Below are 20,920 nucleotides of genomic sequence, written 5' to 3' on the forward strand. Positions count from 1 at the left end.
CATTTACCTTGACTTATCCAAAGCACTTGACAGTCACTTGAAAGTCAGTGAGGGATATCATCACAATTAATGACAGACTCATGGCAATCAGACTCCAGTGTAATGATAGGACAGTATTCATAAGCTCAGCCTATGCCCCACAGCAGAGTTGTGATAGTGAGGAAAAGAGCACATTCAGACAGCAGTTACAGGACCTACTAGATAAAGCAGGACAATATGAATTGATGTTGATAATGGGTGACTTAAATGCACATATCGGGACAGACAGAACAGGATATGAGGACTGCCTGGGTCCACATGGGTGGAGCAATAGGAATAAAGAAGGAGAAGCCATTCTAGACTTCTGTCTGGCAAATGGCTTGATAGTAGCCAACACATGGTTCAGAAAGAGAGACAGTCACAAGATCACATACAAGAGTAGCCAACATGCAACTCAGGTAGACTGCTTCCTAGTAAGGAAAAGGCACTGGGGTAGAATCCATGATTGCAAAGTCATCCCCACTGAAACAGTCGGTTCACAGCATAAACCAGTAGTTGCCACAATCAGCTGCAAGCAGTGGTCAGAGAAGGCTCTAAGGTCAACAGAGGCCAGGCTGAAGACCTGGAAGTTGACTGGAGAGAAAGTACAGCAGTTCAAGGAATTACTCAGGGCTCTAGCACCCCAAGAAGAGGAGGAAATAGGTGGAGTTGAAGAAGAGTGGCAGCGCCTAAAAACAGCATGTGTTAGGACTACAGAAAAGATATGTGGCCGAGCCAGGTATGGAAATAAGGTACATAAGGAAAGCTGGTGGTGGAATGCAGAAGTGCAGGAAGTAATCAAAAGAAAGAAGGAGTGCAGGAAGAAGTGGGAGATTGAAAAGACTGACCAAGCTAGGAAGGACTACTGGTTGGCAAACAGAGAAACTAAGAAAGAAGTTGCAATAGCAAAGAATAGGGCATCAGAGGCACTCTATCAGCTTCTGGAAAGTGACTCAGCAAGCGGCACAAAGAAACTATACCAGGTTGCAAGGCAAAAACAGAAAGATAAAGAAGATAGTCAGACACCCTTCATAAGGGATTCCAGCAACAACCTGCTTACCAGCCCACAGGACATCAAAGGCAGATGGAAGGAGTATTTCCAGCAGCTTCTGAATGAAGAAAACCCCACAGAAGCAGTACTGCCCCAGAAACAGCCTACAATGAGAGTAGAATAGGAGCCCAGCTTTGAAGAAGTAAGAGCAGCACTAAGGAAAATGAAGTCAGGGAAAGCAGCATGCTCAGATGAGGTCACAGCAGATATGATAAAGATGCTGGGTGAGCTAGGGCAGAAATGGCTCCTGAGGGTACTAATTGCAGTGTGGAGAGAAAGGCGTATTCCAGATGACTGGAGAATAAGCATACTCGTGCCAGTGTACAAGACCAAAGGGGACATCCACAACTGTGGACAGTACAGAGGCATCAAACTCCTACCACATTGCATGAGAGTTCTGGAGAGGGTGATTGATAAACGGATATGCAGAATAGTAGAATGTAAGATGGGAGATGAACAGTTCGGATTCAGATCAGGATGCAGCACAATTGACCCGAATTTTGCATTGAGACAGATACTTGAGAAGAAACTAGAGAAGAGGAGAGAGTCAAACTGGGCTTTCCTAGACTTGGAGAAAGCATATGATAAGGTCCCAAGAAAGCTGATCTGGGCAGTACTGCAGTGGTTTGAAGTCCCAGAAACATTGGTAGAATTAGTACAGGCTATGTACAAGGACCCAGTGACTCAAGTACGAACAGTGTTTGGCCTCACTGAGGGGTTCCCAGTGGGAGTGGGTGTACACCAGGGTTCAGCTCTGAGCCCACTACTGTTCATACTGGTAATGGACTACATCAGCAAATAGGTTGGAGGGGTCAGAGCAACAAAGCTGCTGTATGCAGACTATGTGGCAGTACAGGCAGACTCTGATCTAGAACTTCAGCAAAGGATAGGAGAATGGAATGCAAATCTGAAGGCACATGGGATGAAACTAAGCACGGATAAGACAGTGGTAATGGCAGCAGACTGGGGAAATCAGAAGAGGCTGAGAATAGAGATAGATGGGAAGATAGTGGAACAGGTAAACAGCTTCAAGTATCTGGGAGGGGTGGTTGAGGAGAAGGGTAGTCTGAATGAAGAGGTCAAAGCTAGAATCAGAGGGGCTGCAGCCAACTGGCATAGAGTATCAGGTGTAGTATATGACAGAAGAATGCCAAATAAGCTGAAAAGTAAGGTGTACAAGACAGTGGTGCGACCAGTACTACTGTATGGTACAGAAACCTGGGCAGTAAAGGCAGAACAGTTGAAGAAGCTAGAGGTGATGGAAATGAAGTGCCTGAGAAAGGTGGTAGGATGCACACTGCAGGACAGGCGAAGAAATGAGGACATAAGAGCAGAAGCCAAAGTAGCTCCAATTGCAGAAAAGATCAAGGAAAACAGATTACGATGGTATGGGCACGTGTAGAAAAGCAGAAGACAATCTGGTGAGGGAGATTTGGGACAGACAGGAAGAAGGTAAGAGGAAGGGAGGGCATCCAGCAAAGAGGTGGATGGATTGTGTGAAAGAAGATCTGCGACAGTCAGGCATGAGTGTTGAAGAAGGCAGGAGAGTGGCACTGAATCGAGAGAGCTGGCGACAGTTAGTACGATACCCTGACCCCATGTAAATGAGAAAAAGGGGATGATGATGATGATGATGATGATGATGATGATGATCCAAAGCACTTGACACTGTCTCATCCTAAAATACTAACTGAGCTTTCTACTCTAGGCCTCTCCCTCCCTTTGCTATCCTGGTTCAATAGCTACCTTAGCAACAGATACTTGGCTGTAAAATGGCAAAAGTTCTTATCAACTTTCTTTATAGTATCTGTAGGTATCATTCACATCTCATTTCTTGGTCCCCTTCTTTTAATATATTTAAAAAAAGTAACACATAGTTACTAAGCAAGATACCATCATGCAATATGCCAGTATAGTATAACACAGCAATGTGGCAGATGATGAAGTGATACTTTTTAAGATTCACATACCTTCTTCCCAGCAGGTAGGGCCTTGCTCAGCAGGTAGGGCCTTTACTTCAATGTGGGTGCAGTCTATGTTCCCCAGTACCTATGGTGATCAGGTTATATCACAGAAATCTTGTATAGTTTTTACCATCTCCTCTGTGGTAGGGGAAAAAACACATATTCTCCCCCACATGCTACAACATGGCATCAAGAACCAGTGTAGTGTAGGTTCATATGTAATACTAGTCATCTAGCCAAACATTCTGCAGACCATTATAAGACTAGCCTATAACCCATATTCAAAAGTTCTCTCCAGCCTCAAGGAGTGCAGTACAGGATAGACCTGGGGAGAGTTTGAGGTGGATTATTCATTTATCTAGGTTTACTTTGATGGCTGTAAGGGTGCTACTCTAAAATAGGATTGGATCTTTCATGACACTAAAGGTAAGACACAGATAACCACATATGACTTTATCAGAAACTAAGTATATAGGGAGGGGAATGACAGGCTGTCCTGATAACTAAGATTTTTGAGGCCATTGATCTTTTTAGACCTCTTAGGTCTCCCAAGTTAAGTTATGTGTTTAGACAAATATATGCCAAAAGGGATGTTATATTCAATAAGGAGTCTGATACGATATGAGTAATGGGGACACTGAAAATTAGATGAGACAGATAAAAGGCTTTCCTAACTACTATGGTGATATGATGGTCAAAGGATAAGGAATTATCAACCAGCATGCGTTCATTTCTTACAGCATAGGTTTGTACTAGGCTAATGGCCCTGGAGCCTATATAAGTCTAGCCCAAGAAGATTTCCTGGCATCATGCTGCCCAAAGTTAGTTCCAGTGCCCCTGTCAAGCAAGGCCACTGAAGTGATCCCAGGGTGAACTTCCTATTGCCCATTCACTCATCAAGATTTCTCTTATAGAGGACCAGTGAAGTGCTCTGCTTGACGTGAATAGAAAATTTGTTCCAGAGTATGGGAAGTCTCTGGGTTAGGAACCTGTCCCTCCAGCATGTTCTGTTTATTGTGGTAATGAGGTTTAGGTCCCTGGAGCATGTGGCACAGAGGGATTGGGATTTCTTTAGATGTAGCATATCTAGCAGCTCTGGGTCAGACATGGCTTTGTAGGTCAAGCAGAGATCACCTCTAAGTAGGCAATAAGAGACAGAGTATAGCTGGAATTTTTTGAGTCTGCCCATATAGGGGATGTGTCTAAAGCCTAAGATCCTCTTAGTGAGGTATTTCTGTGGCCTTTCCAGTTTTTGTTGGTATCTAGTGAGGTACTTACCAAATTGGCCATTGTAGTCTATAATAGGTCTAATGTGGGATGAGTAGAGAGGGATTATGACATCTTTCTTCCTGGATGATAAACCTTTTGTAATGAGATGTGCCACATAGAAGGACTTTCTGACTACAGTGGCAATATGGTTATCAAAGGAGAGGTTGCTGCCAACCTGTGTCCCCAGGTCTCTTATCACACCTTCGGTGTTTAGTGGACTACAGCCTATGTGGTAGTTCAGGGGCACCTAATTTTTTCCAAAGGGAATGACAATGCACTTTTTGGCATTGAGCTTAAGGTCATGGTTCTGGCACCAGTCATTGGTGTCAGTGAGGCCTTTTTGTAGAATGTCTACATCAGTTGGAGAATCAATAATGGTTCCCATTTTGCAATCATCTGCAAACTTGGTCAGTCAGAATCCATTTGTGTTGGCTTGAACTTCAGAGAAGTAGATGGCAAACAGGAAAGGGCCTAGGACTGATCCCTATGGGACACCATTTGTAACTGGTCAGTAGTCAGATTTGGAGTCCGCTACTTTCATAGTGTGGGTTCTATCAGTGAGCCAGCTGGCAAGCCATCTTATGATGTAGGGATTTATGCCTAGTTTAGTGAGTCTATCTATGATCCTTAGTAAGAATGAGTTGGTCCAGGGCATTGGAATTAATGAATTCCAGAAAACATTGAGCATTTGTGTTGGTACATGAGTAATTTTCCCAGTTAATGGAGGGGTAGTTAAAGTCTCCCAGTATAAGAGTACTAGGTTGTACCCTAATATTTTCCAGTGTGTTTAGGAATGTGGAGTGGGAGTCTTGGGACATGGTGAGGAATCTATAGCAGGCTACAACCTGGATTGCAGTTTTACCCAGTGTTAGTTGTAGCTGAAGTATCTCTGATGTGCTATGTTGGTCTACTAGTCTAGAGGTGTGCATATCCTTTATAAATATGGAGACACCACCACCTTTAGTGCTTTGGTTCAGGTTTAGGGGCCAAAAAGTGTGGCATGAATTATAGCCTGGTAGTGCTGGGGTGCTCTCTGGAGCCTTGAACCAGGTCTTGGTCACTGCACAGATGTCGATGTTCTCCATTTTAAGGAGTGCTTCAAGTGAGTGCATTTTTGAGATTTAGACTTCTAGCATTGAGTAGCATAAGCCTCAGATTTTATTTGCTTGTAGCTGTTATGTTTGGAATTTTGTCTTCAGGACATTGCCTAAAAAAGGCACTATAGGGGTGTCATAGCCTTGGCCAGTATCCAGAATCCCTGGGGTGACAGGTGCAGGCCATCTCTGGTGAAGCATTGAGGTCTGTTGATCATGTCATCCTAGGCAGACAGATACTGGATCCCCTTAGAATGACACCAGAAACTCAGCCAATTGTTGAAGTCAGTCATTTTCTGCTTGTACTGTGGTATCATTCTGGGTGAAGGTAGGATGCAACTCAGAGCTAGGGTCATACCTGTCTGGGCTACAAAATCCAAGAGCTCCTCTATGTTTCTTTTCATGTAGCCCAGGGAGATACATCTCAGGTCATTCACACCAACATAGATAATGACAGTCATATTTGTACCTGTTGTGGAGTGACCTAAGTGTGTGTGTTATGTGGCGGATCCTGGCACCCGACAGGTAGCTGACTGTAACTTTCTCCTTATTCAACCTAGTTAGTGGGACATCAGTGTGCCTTACTATTGAGTCACCTATGACTAGTGTATTGGGTAAGTTGTTTTGCCTTATGGGCTTTGGTTGAGTGGCACACTGTATATGTGAGCTATGTGTTTCATGGTTTGTGCTGGGATGTGGTGGTTGTTTGCATTTCTGCCTCAGATGTCTCTGTTGTTTGGGCAGATTTTTATTGAGAGCCTCCGCAAAAGTAGGTGAATGTTTTGTGTTACTATGTGAGGGTTGTGGTGGTGTAAGTTCTGCAGGGCTATGTGTTGAATGTGGTGTGGTGCAGGTGTTAGCCTTCTCCTCTTGACTGGCTAATCCAGTCTTGGCTGGAGAGTGCTTGGCTTCCAATTTGGCTATATATGTGCATCTCTCACAAGTCATAGTGTTGGGAGGTAAGAGGAGAGGGTTGTCTGTGTACATGAGGCAGTTGCTACATTGCCTCAGGATGCCCAAGTTCACCAGGTTGACAGGAGAAAGCACAGGGAAATGACCTTTAGACATGCCTGGATATGAGCTCAATATATTAAGTACTGAAGCCTTTTACAGGGAAAATGTCACTCAAAGTGCCTGAGTCTGTACAGAGCACTGCCTAACACTTGGGAAATATTTTGTTAACCAAAATTAACTATGCTACATTTGTTATACATTTGAGACCATTTTCCTTGCACCAACTGTCAACATGGTTTAATCTATGTTGGAGCAATTGTTAGTTTGTGGAAGTCTGAACCACGACTCCCTTTTACAATAATCTTAAAATTAGATAGCTATAGGTCAAGAGTATTGGCCTGAAGTCTGCAAAACAGATTCCAACTAGAAGAGGGTCTAGCACTGTGCCTGTGGCATACCACTGGTAACTATTGCTTTAAGAAGTGTCACCTGCCACTTTCAACTTCAAAACATAATGGTTTGTATTCAGATTTACAAGGTTTTCAATAATGGCTGGTTGAGGAATGCTGTCAAAGACCTTAGTCAGGTCCAGATATGCTGTTTATACTGCACAAACACTATCCACTTCTTCTGTGAATTATTCAAAATGATGAATGAAATTAAAGAGGCAGGATGTTCTTTTGGCAAAGCTGACTTGAGGAGGTCCAGTATTTACAGATTTTCAATGTCCAGCTTAATGAGGTCTGAGATAATACATTCCATAACTTTACATATGAAGCTAGTGAGCCTAATGGGTCTGCAGTTACCAGGGTCTGTTGATGAGACACCCTTGTGCAACAGAATTGCAATAGCTGTTTTCAAGGATTCAGGCATGCAACCAATTGAGAGGCTTAGATTAACTATGTTATGTCAGGATTCAGATAAGCTTTATTGACACTTATAATCATGCAACTTGGCATGTTATCTGGGGCTATGGCTGAGGTGTTAGCTTTTGAGAGGGCTAACAGGACTTTTTCCACAGTAATTAAACAGATGGCTTTCTCTGGAGAATCAGTGAAACAGTGATAACTAAGGATAGAGTTAACTTTGCACTAAATTTGTCAGTTAGGATATTAGCTTTTACCTTTGGGTTAGAGTGGGCAGTATTATTGTGAAGTAGCACTGAACAGTGTTGAGTACTAGTTCTGAACTTCCTGTCATAGTTGTGTAAGTAAGCTTATTATAACAGTATATGTTCAAATAGATCAGTGCTGCAGTAGTCCTTGAAAGCACCTTGCCAAGGATCAAATGTTCAGCATACAATGACCTAGGGTGTTCCCAAACATACTCACATGTCTGAGACAACCCTCTTTTCTCCCCTGTTGGTTGCTAAATGGAATGGTCCCTGCAGTATTTGTAAAGCCAAACATACCTTAGCACCAATTTGCATAGGTACTCCATGACACCCACAGGCCTGCAGATGATACTGACATGTACCTACCAGCTGCTATATGATGACGTTATACATGCATTACTGGCGTACAATGCCGATGTTAGGAAGGCCATGAATTATTAAACACCGTCAGATGACAGAGCGCTTCCAAGGATAACAATGTGCACCTCCATGGCTAGTGGTGGCAATAATTGCTTGTTGCATATTCATGTTAGCTAAGCCTGCAGCTACCCCTTAAATACTTCTGCTACTTTCCTGCATTAAAACTAGGATTTCATTGCAGTAAGAACTCATTGGTGGTAATGTTTCATCTTGCAGACTATATACATTTATTAATCACTTCACCATCTTGTTTTTCCTTCGTTATACACACAGAGACACTTATTTTAATAATGTTACTCTTTGCTATGCCATAATACCACCACCAGCACATACTGCAAACAGCTGTATTGCCTGGCCTCCTCTGGTTGTGGTCAGTCCAACTGTACATCATTCACACCTTGTGTCATAACTCATTACAGATAAATGCCTAACACAATGCAATGAATGCAATGTTTCTGAATCTCAGGTATTATGTATATCAAAAATATTTTAAATTTCAATGAAAAGAAGCCATCTAAGGGAAGTAGCACAAAACTGCTGAGAAATGGATTTAAGAAGAGAAGGTTATTATTGAATGTACAGAGTTTTGGAGGAAAAGTTCCATAATTCTTGATAATAGCAGCAAATGAAACCTGAACAGAATAAAAGTAAATGGAAAAAAAAAAACGGGACATGTATGATTTAAAATAGTTCAAACACAATAAAGGCCTTTATCTACTTTCTTATTTGTTTACATATTCAAGTGGTGTATATTTGTATCAGAACCATTTATTGTATTTTCAACTTGACTTTAGTTACGTACCAAATGGAAACATTTTCTCAGAGTGCAAGCATACCTTAGCCATTTTATAATGCTTGATTCAGTTTTCTAATGAGAAATACATTAACGGATACATTAAATCACAAAGCACTAAAGTACCATTAAATCGAGTTGCATTTATTTAATAGGCCTCTAACCAGTAAAACCTCTCTGGGAGATGAAATCTGATTTCACAGAATTTATTTACATAACCAACTAGGCCTCTTAGAAAACTATAGTTTTTTTTCAGTGTCTAAAGATGTGAAGCCAGAGAATTTCTTGTATCAAAATGTTTCCTGTTTCCATCTCTTCATTTTCAGTTCTCAGTTTATCCAGTTGAGGGCTGTGAAGAGATGGAGGCTACCAATGGGAATAAGGCATGAAAAATATCTTGAATACGATGGCAGTCAGTTACATTGTGCACACTCACAGGCACATGAAAACACATGATGGGGACAAACTGAACATTGCAAACTCACTGAGAGGAAATTGGAGCCTCAGGAAAAACCCACTCAGACAGAGGGAGATCATGCAGGCAGTGTACAGGAGATATATTGCCTTGGATCCAAACTAAAGAACCAAGCTCTGTGAGGTAGAAATGCTAAAGGCTGCACCATTGTGGCAATCCTCTGGCATTTGCTTCAACCCCTTTTTTACCATTTTGTACATGGGGTAGTGGTGTCACATCAACAGTGACCATCACTTAGAACCATCATTTACACCACAGGGTGCCTAGTCCTTGTAAATTACAGATTATGCAATGCTGTCAAAGTGGATATTCCAAATTGCAGATGGAGTGGTGATGCATATTTACTAACCTTAAATCAAGCACAGAAATTAAACTAACATCTAGCTTAGAAAGGTAGAAAAGAGAGCTGGGTGGTGAATAACCTAGTGCAAATGCAAGTGAAAAAACTGATGAATGCAGATTACAACTTAATAAATTTCTGCTCACGCTTCTAGAAACATGAAGTCTTCGATCCTTTTGAGGGATTTGATGTGCTGTGCAATATCATGAGACGGCATGTCTGATGATGACCTCATGCCTTTCTGTGTCCAGAGTTTATTAACTTATTTACTATTTTTTCACCAGGTAAGTGGATTGGTCTGTTGACCCTTTACAGTCATGTTACGAGCTCAAAGAGCAGAAAATACATCACAGTCTTTAAATCAACAATATTATATACAAAATGAGTACACAGAAAAAATCAGAACATAGTAAGACTGAAAGCAGATAGGTAACTTTAAAAGTTTCTTTCAGAGTGCATTGAGAAAAAAAGATATATACAAAATACAAGGTAAGATATGCATAACATGCAGTGCAACCATTCATATACTACATTAACTCCTATATACATTTGAAATATTTCCATATAAGATGTCTCATCAACAGGCTGAAAAAAGTTTATTAAATGTATCCTATTATTCATGATATGAGATGATAAGTTACCTGATATTGCTATGGTAGCAGCTGCAGGTAGATGCAGCAAAGAGATGGTCTTTAAGTGCATCTTTGATGCTTTTAATGGTTTCTACATTTTTAATGCCTATGGGCAGGTGATTTCAGATAGCAGGCTCCATTTTAGAGAAAGGGTCTCACCTACAGCAGCTTTAAATGGTGGGTGTGCTTGAGTGAAACTATTGCCTTGTGCACTTCTGAGTACATAAGGATAGTCTTGTAAAGGTACCGTTGACTGAAATTCAATCAAACACATGGCTTTTGGTGTAGGGGGTGGTGTTGTTCTAAGTAGTATATGTACAGCTGTGACATGTCCCTGGTCAGAAATAAAAGGCAATTTAAACCATATATTCCTTGTCCAGGCATTTTATTACAGGCATATCACAGAACAGCAGGGCAGCAAATAACAGAACTGACATGTTACCTAGGGGAAGCAAACATAGTAGCTGATGAGAAGCAGACTAGAGTTTGAATCCTGACTTTAACATGATTTTTTTACTCTGGTTTGGTGTTTTTTAATTTATAACATATAACAGTTAATTGTCACCTCACAGCAAGACGTCCCATTCGATTCTCCGCTAGAGCATCTTCTGTGTGAAGGCATACGTGTATGGGCGTGCCTTCGTTGAAGGTCATGCGTCAGGGCTGGTAACTCAGCACGTAAAAATCCACTACCAAACATTAGCGGACCGGAGTTCTGCTGTGGCGACCCCTAACCGGGATAAGCCGAAAGACACAACAACAGTTAATTAGTTATATTTTAGAATATTAATCTAAATGAAAGTCATTTGGGCTAAGTGAATAGCTTTGCTACTTACATATATGTATGAGCATAACTTTCATTTTACCAAAGCTTCCAATGCAGTTTCAAACTGGAGATGAGTAATTCTTGATTCATTCATCCATTTTCTAAGCTGCTTGTGTAGGTGACAGTTGCCATGGTAGCAAGATGAGTCGGTACCATCTAGACTCACCTTTGTTAACAAATAGTCCACAGTTCATCATAAAGAATCCCCAGCCATTCACAGGAAATCTGAATGCTACAATCTCTCCTGTATATCCCGTGTCTGCCCTGGAACTTTCTACCAGAAGATTGTGCCTTGCATCTTTTTCTACCAGAAACATACAGTGGGAATACATTTTAGGGGACCAGACCACTTCGGCTAACTTGTTTGATCTCAGAGGAATAGAGGCTGCACTTTGACATTATCCCAGATTGATAAACATCTTGTTTTCTTATGGGGATTTAGTTCAGCAACCCTGCAAATGAACAATAATTCTCATGCTTATGTCCATGTTCTAATTCTTTTGGTTTCTACCCAAAAAGGTCATGATTGAGGATAGGGACATAAATTGGCTGGTAAATTGAGCTGCGTTCATTGAAATAGCTCTTACTTCACTGCCACAATCTGGAACTATGCCTTCTGATCAGTCTTTTGATCACCTTTGCCCTTATTCAGGAAGATGGTATCAAGATACTTGAACACCTCCATGTAAGGTAGCTCATCTCCCACATGCAAACAACTCTTTTGCAGGAGAAAATTAAAATGTCTGATTTTTTTCCATACTGCTTCATACATAGCAGTGCACTTTGGAGATCATGGCTACCTGTGGCCAGAAGGATAACATAATCTGCTGACTACAAAAATGGCTCTCCCACTCCCTCAGACTCATGCAACTTGATATTGATATCCTGTCCATGGAACATCACAAACAAGAAGTGAGACAGACACCCTCCTGATGGAGTCATATATTCATCCAGCTTAACACTGAGAAAGTCAAGGCAACTTTTGGTCTGCAAATACAGGGACTGACTGCATACAGCACTGCTACTGGGAACATTTAGCATTGTAGCACATCACTCCACAGTACAGAATCATATGCTTTTTCAAGGTTCACAAAACACATCTATGGCACATGGAAACCACACCAGTAAACTTAACCCGCTGCGGTATTGATGCATGGACAAAGTGCTAATCCACTGTTCCAAGGCCAGGAATCCATATTATTACTACAGATTGAGAGGCTCATCTGTTAAGTGGGCTTTAATTTCTGCTATGCTGACATAGGCTTTTCCAGGGAAGTTGAAGATTATGATTCCTGTATAACTGGAACTTATTCTGTGTGTCTCCCTTTCTGAAAAGTGGTATCACCATCCCAGCTTGGCATTCCATAAGTGATCTTTCAGTCTTCCTTACAGAATTCTAAAAACATGTTAACTATGATCCCTGCAATACCCGGTGCCTTCAACATTTTTACATTGATCTCATCCAATCTTACAGTCATGCTACTTTGGAGATGTTTAAGTTTTACAGTCACCTAATTCTTACAAATTAATTCAGTCACAACAGTGTTTTGACACTGCATATTCAGTGGAAGACATCCTCTGTGTTTAGGAGTTCCTAGTAGTATTCCTTTCACATCTTGAAGATGCCCTCATTTGAAGTTAGCATTTCCTCTACTCTTACTAAGAACAGTCTGGACAGAATCCTCACCTCCTCCCCCATCCTGAATCAATAAATGTTTTGGTAGAACCCTGTACGGCTGTCTAAAAGTCATTACCAACATCCACCCCAAACTCCTCTCAGATCTGGGCCATAGTTTCAGTAACTACTGCAGGTGCAGTCTGCTTGGACTTTCATTATCTATCAGTCAGAACCAGAGATCACTCTAGTAGTTATGCATAAAAGGCTTCTTTTTTTTACAGTGATCCATTCTAATACTACTGGTGTCTACCAGCAGATCCTTGGGATACTGCCGTAAAACACTGGCTTTCTTTTAGCCACAGCTCCTTGCTGCTGCTAAAGTCTTGAATGGGGTCCATTCATATTCCACAGCATATCCTCCAAACCTATGTGAAAAAGACTATGATAGAGGTGGAAGCTGATTGCAGATAACATAAAAGCATCATCTAGGTGTTGACAGGACACTGTTATAACATGTTACCTCTGACCAAACTCACCATCAAGATATGGTAATTTAAAAGCTCATTTCCTCTCTTGACCTGAGTGTTCAGACTATATGATGGCATGTCTGATGATTTAGGCCCAATGTACTAAGTGCAGTTATCAGCAGCTCTCTGCTAAAACCTGGTCATTTTTATGGACAACTCATGGTCATCACAGCAGCCTAATAACAATTCACATTTGAGTTATCCGCATCATTTCTCATATGAAGGTGAAGTTACCCAATAAAACTTCTGGTCAATCTTTGGATACTAAATGTACATTTAAAACATTTAAAAGTACTAGTTAGGCATAGCTTTGACTGGCACTCTATAAAATATTGCTGTAGTTTCTTAAATTGTCCTCCTGGTATTGTGCATTGACAGATGCTTATCTTAGACTGACTAGGTAAACATGAGGAGGGATAATGCTTCAGCCACTGAAAGCCTTTTGCTGATGCAGTCATCAAAATATATAATTGTCTGTTTTTATTTATTTATTTTTTTTTTTATTTTGTTATTGTGGTGCAGGATTAATCGAGAAGTATTCCTTTCTTAAATTGGAAGTGCTCCACAAATGAATACAGTTTAATACTAATTTCCAGAAAAAAAAATGACTTGAGTATTGTCGAGATATGCTGCTGTATAATATAATGTGTCTTTAAAAATGTTATACATGTTAGTGTTAAGTCAATATCTGTATGCATTAAGCAGGCATGTTTGGCTAAACAATCATTTTATTCATTCTCAGTAAAGATGATAATGCAGATTACAACTGCGGGCTACTACATTGTTGCAACAGCTATGCAAATGCAAATGGTTGTATAATAAAGGGTAATAATGGAAACAATGTTGCTGCCAGTAACAGTAACGCATCTCTTCAATTACATTGTCACTTACTTCATTGGAATTAATCATAACGTGCTGTACTTGGCTGCCTCGCTCCCAATGCCTTACCTGTAAACACAAGTAGGATAATACTTCCCAGCTGGACTGCACAACACCAGATCATAACTGTGAATGTAAAACCTCCTTTGCCATTCATACCCACAAATTCCTTCAGATTTTAAACTATCAACAGCTGTTAATTTTCTTTACTGCTTTTGCTCTTGATAGGTTCATAGGTTCATAAGTAAGTCCTAGGCAATCAGTCTGCCAACCAATATCAACTTAGCCAAAAAAATCAAAATTTAACTCCTGTCTCAAAGAAGGGAAGGCAAGATAGGCTGGAGAGAACTGAAGCTACATAGTTATCTAGGTTTACACTGAAAGCGACAAGTTTGCTACTCTGCTTTATGTTTACCGTAAGTCTGTTCCAGAAGTGAGGATATACTGATATATAACTTTATTACACTAATGTGTTTTATTTGTTTGCTGACAAAGGTTTAGTGACTTTAATCAGGAGTTTGAGGAACTGTTTGCTCTGAAAGGAAACAGGAGGTCAAAGAGATTTAGATATTTCATGGTTCAAGACACTAAACACAGATCTCAGTGGAGAAGCCTATAAGAGACCGAATATGGAGAGAGAAACCAGATAGTCTATCCTGATATCTTAGATTTTTGGGGACACTGATCTTTTTTTCTATGAATCCCTGAGGTTTCTAAAGATGAATTATCTTTTTTATACAAATACATGCCAAAAAGGACATTATTTTAATGGATATGATGAGAAATGATTAAAGGGAAACAAATAGTTCTTTGGATCTAGAAAAAAATGCCTTTAGAAATGAGATGAACCAGATAGAAGGCTTTCCTAGCTACTGCGGATTCATGATGGTCAAAGGATAAGGAATTATCAACAAGCAAGCCTAGATCTCTTACAATAGTGTCTGATTGGAGGGGTGTGTCACTTATATGGTATGTGAAAATAGTAGTTTACCAAAATTAACTAAACTGAGATTATTGTCTTTGCATCAGCTGTTAACCTGATCTAACCCATGTTGGAGCAATTGTGAAACAGTGGAAGTTCTTTTCCACTATGGGCAATAACTCCGCTGATTGAGTTCTATGGTAGTTTTTGCTTATCTGTAGATACAATTTTGTAAGATTTTTCTTGTGGCTTAAGTTTTTCCTGCTATGTTTTTATTATTGCCTTTACATATAATTAAATTTGGTAAATTCCACTGATTTTGTTTTCTTTTGTTTTGATATTTTTGAGAAATCAAATGTAAAGTTTGTTGCTTGTATAAGACTGCCTTTCAGATAACTATGCATGTATATGTATATATATATATATATATATATGGTTCCACTTCAGAATCTCAAATCACTGAAAACTTGAACTTAATATGATTGAGTTTTCTGAAACTTGAGAACAAAAAAAAAAAAAAAAAAAAAAAAAGTAAAACACATCGTTTCTGCAGAAGGGCAAGCCCCCCTGCATCCTCCACACCCCCCCCTACTTAAATATACCAATTCCGAGATCACGTTACAGTGGGGAAAAGGGAAATCTCCTGTTCTGCGCTGTATACAGAAGCACAGAATGGGAGATTTCCCGTTTCCTCACTATAGTCCGATAACGGAGATTGTATATTTAAGTAGGGAGGGTGCAGGGGGACTTGACCCCCTGCAAAAAAATGATTTTCATCTAACATAAAGTTTTTTTTAACACTTCAAAATTTTGAGTTTCTGAAAACTGGATCATATGGTCTCGACCATATGAAGTTCGAGTTTTCAGTAATTTGACATTCTAAAGTGGAACTGCATATATATACATATATATATATATATATATATATATATATATATATATATATATATATATATATATATATATAACTGTGTGTGTGTATAAACACACACACACACACACATATATATATATATATATATATATATATATATATATATATATATATATATACATATTTTTTTATTTAGTCTGACTGAGCTACAGTCCTTTTTCATTGGAGGCCCAGGGAGAAAAGCTCCACAATACTAAGTAGTAATTTTAAAAAAAGAATAAATAATCCACAATTTGTACAAAAAATACAACAATAAAAAGAGAATGAAGTATTAAAAACACTTTCTCCCAAATAATAATGCTATTAATTGACAATGTACAGGTAAAAATAGGTATAAGAGCTTTACAATAAACCAGATTATAAATATCAAAAAGGAAAAACGGTAGAGATAAGAAATACAGAATTTGAAAAGGTTCAGAGAGAAGGTGTAAGGTAATAGGTGTATGGAGAGTAGTAACAATAAAATGGGAAAAAGTATAAGAGCCAGAGAGGAATTATAGCAATTTAGAGGAAGTAAAAGGAGAAGAGCAGTAATGTGGTTGTAGTTTGAAAGGTTAGGGAGACTGAGATTTACGAAAGTTAGGAGAAGAAAGTTCAATTAGTGATTTTACACTGACATGTCCAGTTTTTAAGCAGATATTCTTTGACAGCTTTTTTTTTTAATTTATGTGTGTGTGTTATTTTTCTGATGGTCAAGGGAAGCTTATTCCATGATAGGGCAGGAGGGTAGCTATACAGATTAAGGCCAACTGAACTTTTATGTTTATATATATCCAAGTGTTATTGCTCAATGGTCCTGAGGTTTTTAGTTGTGGAGGAGAGAAAGATAAGAGAGGAGATGGTAGGGCAGAGGAGGACCTATAAAGAATAGAAATATTTGTAAGAAGTTCCGAGTATAGTAGTTGATTAGGGAACTCTAACAATTTAAAGCCTTAAGAGACTGACAGTGATGAGACTCAGAGGTATGATAGCAGCAAGCCTAGCTATTTTGATGTAGGTGGCTTCACGTTTAACAAGAAGACCAGTGAGTAAGTTAGTTAAAATTTGTAAACTAGAGGAGACTACAGAGAAGATAAGCATAAGCAAGAGAAGTACGAGAGTCGTTTGTTAGGGACTTTTTATTTCTGCAGAGTAAACCAAGTTTTTGATGAGTTTTCTTTATACAGTGGTTTACATGTAGATCAAATTTAAGTTGATCATCAATAATTGTCCCAAGAAGCTTAGTGTGTGTTGTAACATTTATGACTGTGTTTTAAGAAATGTTATAGTGAATGATGGTTTGAAGTGTGAGTTATTTGGGGAGAAATAGAAGGAGTTTGGTCTCTTTTGGATTAGGAATAATTTGGTTGTATGAAAGCCAATTTTCAATAGAATTGAAGGAATTTTGAGTGACAGTGAGCAAGTCAGAGAGGGAGTCAGCAGAGGAGATGATAGTAGAGTCATCAGTATATTGAATGAGGTTAGAGTGAGGACAGGAAGTGTGAAGGAGGTTACTAAAGATGTTGAACAGTAGAAGGCCAAGAACAGAACCTTGAGGAACTCTTACATTGATGGGAAGAAAATAAGATAGAGAGGAGGGACAGTTGACAGATTGTTGTCTGTTGGAGAGGTAGCTGTCAAACCAGGAGATGGTTGAGGTACAAAGGTTAAGGTCAGAGTTTAGTGAGGAGTGTGTTGTGAGAGACCGTGTCATTTCAAAACTTTATATAGGTCAAGAAAGAGGCAGGGGACAAGTTTGTTATTGTCTCTCTGGCAAGGGAGATAGGGAAAAGTGATAAGGGCAGTAGTTGCACTTTAATAAGGACAAAATATATTGAGTGGGGGAAGTAGAATTTTAGAGTAGATAGTCCAAGATTTGCTTATGTCAAGTTTTTTAGAGAGAGGGGACAAAATAGCTATAGAAAAAGACACTTACATAATTCAGGAATTTGCCACCTTTGTGGATAGGTATTGTAAAGAAGTGTTTCCAGATTGAGGGAACAGTAGATTTAGATATAGAGTGGTTAATAAGGATGGAAATGGGATGTGCTATGGACTTTGCTGCTAGCTTGAGGAAGAATGGAGGTAGGTTGTCAACAGAAGGCAAGCATGGCTTATGCTTGCAGACTAAACATTTTATGTAGCTGGAGGGGACATGTTTCAGAGAGAAAGCATCATTACATTTCGGGGGTAGGAGGTCAGTGGTGCTAGTGGAGTTTAAGGTTGATGTTATTTTATTGATAGTGTTAATAAAGTAAGAGTTATGTAAGGTAACTGTTTTGAGGGGGTATTATTAGGACATGGGTTAAGAGTTGTGGGTTTATCTGGGTGTAGAATATGATTAATAGTGCTCCAAACTTTTCTGGGATTGCTAAGATGTGTAGTCTGAGGTTTGAGGTAACAGTTTTTTTTTGTCAATGTTGACTTGTTTTTTAGAGAGGTTACAAAGTTCTTTATAGGTTTGTAGGTGAGATGGGGATTTAGCCATAGTCCACAGTTTCCAGACATTATCTCTTTTTATGCAAAAGAGAGCATGTTGACTGAGATAGCCAAGGAGAACATAGAGATCTCACTCTTATCGTTCTGGGGGGGGGGGCAAGTGAATTGAATATATTAAGGAATATTGAATTAAATTCTTCTACTGCTTCATCTAAGGGAAGGTAAAATAGGAAAGACCAGTTTATAGAAGTGAGCAAGTTATGGAATATCTCATGATGAAAGTTAGAGAGGTTGAGGCAGTCTTTGTATTCATGTGCCCTTTGAAGGTGACGGTGAAATCTTTGAATGCAAACAGGAGAATGGTCACTGATGGCATCGGGTAATGTCTTAGGATGGTGATATAGCTCAGGTATGGATATTAGTATCCCATTTATCATAGAACTGGAATTGGTAGGTTTGTTATAGTGAGTGGGGGTAGAGATTAGCTGAGTGAAGCCATGTAAGTTTAAAGAAGAAATGGTTGCTCTGGAAGTATGGGTTAACTAATTAATAATGATATCTCCTAGTGGAGTGGTTTCATTGGGTATATTTTGGGAGAACCAGGAGAGGATTTGTTCAAGTATGGGACTACTGTCACCAGGGGATATATATATAATGCAGCTATTGTCAGAGTTTTATATTCAATGTTTAATGTTAGCAGTTAGGAGTTCTGCTGGGGAAAACATAGGGGAAGGTTTAATACAGGGGACAGTTTCAGATGATCAGAATAAATTATGGCTGCACATCCACCTTTTTTGTTTGATCGGTCTAGATGAAAGATGTATCCTGTGGGGAGAAATTCTTTGTCAGAGATGTGAGGTTTGAAACAAGTTTCAGTAATTTTCAGTAACTGTTATTATGACAGGAGAGTATTGGGCCATCCAAGCATGGGATTCACTTATTTTATTCATGATACTGTGTATATTGAGTGAAAAAGTGTTAAATGTTTAGCTGTGGAGTGAGGATAATGTGGTATAGGCAGTGCGTGTAGAGTGGTAGTAGAGTTACTGCATGGTTCAGGGTTGGGGTGTACATCACCAGAAAGCAGTAAAGTAAAAAAGAGGTAGTATAGACTTGGAGGTGAGAAGTTATAGAAGTGACGTTTATGCTTGGTGCTAAGGTGAAAAGTGATGTGAGGGGATATTTAAAAATTATGGAGAAAAATGTTAGAGGTAAGAAAAAGTGAGGGAGATATTGTAAAAAAATGGTGAGTTTGTGTATAAAAGGAGGAGTCAGTATAGGCAGACGAAAGGTGTAGAGGATTAATCAGTGTATGATATAAAGACAGATAATTTAGGAGAAAAAGAAAAGGTATGCAGAAGAGAGGAAGAAACTTAGTGAGATAGTAAAAAATAGAAATTTTGAAAATAAAGGAACGCCGTAATGAGCACAAGGGAGGTGGAAGAGGTGAAGAGATTAGGAGAATATATAAGATAAAGATAGAGATAAGTTAATAGGATATTGTATGGAAGAGGGATAAAAGTGGAAGTAGCAGAAAATACAAGTGTCAATAGGAAGTCCCCTACCAACTAGTAAGTTATTGACAAAGGTGGATGGTTTGAGCTAGAAGAGAAGGTAGAAAGAGAGGGATGTAATTTGAGTAGGTGAAGGAGGAGTATAATAGCATTGAGTGCAATGTTTAGAAAACATAGGGAGTGTATATCAGGTGTAGATTGAAACTGAGGGAAAATGAAGAAAATGATATGCTGATTTAACTGGGAAAAATGAAGAGGAAATATAATATGGGAAGTGGTGAAATGACTGGAGACTAAGGAATGTGAGAGAAAAAAGATAGTGTAATTGGTTGAGGATGGGAGTAATGGGTGTGGTAAAGGTGGGAGGGGAAACAATTACTTAGCTATAAATTCAGAGTATGCTGGGGTGGATGGGAAAGGGGTAGGATAGAGGAGAGAAGTGAGCCTGAGTGTAGCCATGGTGAATGGAGCTAGCAGGAGCATGAGCAAAGGATCTCTAAGAAAGAAAAACAATCAGTGAATCCAAAAAGACAAGGCTTTCCATGGTGAGTTTCACTACAGTTAGACGAGATAGCCAAGGGGAGATTATAATGGAAGTATAGAAATTCTTGGAGACCTTCAGAACAAATAGTATAAAGACAAAGTACTGTCCTAGAATTCAAAGTACTGGGTCTAAAATTGAGTGCAGGGGAGATGCAGCAACTAGCTATGAGAAGTTTATATACAAAGTTAGGCAAAATAACAGTAAAACAAAGGTGGCGGAGTGAGGCAACCGAGAAGATAGTGCTAGCCACAGCCTAATTAAGAACTAGGCGGATAAACTTAAAATATACTCAGAAGGTTGAGCAGTAGTAGACATATGCTATGCTTTCAGAGGAGTTTGTATCAATCCTTAGGTCACTGCATGACAGTCCTTATGTCACTTTCTTGCTTAGAAAGCAGTAATGCAGGAAGGAAAAATCAGGACGGGAGGAAAAAGATCACTAATTCCATGATAAAACAGCTAGGTAGATTAATTTCATATTTTTTTTGGCCATGGCAATCAAAGATTTTTACAGTATGATCAAATCTTACTACAGAAAGGTAGTTTCCTAATGTCTTTTGCGAGATGTATTGGACAGGAACAGCAAGCAAAGCTTTTCCTGTTAAACTGAACAC

The sequence above is a fragment of the Protopterus annectens genome, chromosome 12.part0 (genome assembly GCF_019279795.1).
Source record: "Protopterus annectens isolate FY-2018-M chromosome 12.part0, PAN1.0, whole genome shotgun sequence".
Taxonomy (NCBI): domain Eukaryota; kingdom Metazoa; phylum Chordata; order Ceratodontiformes; family Protopteridae; genus Protopterus; species Protopterus annectens.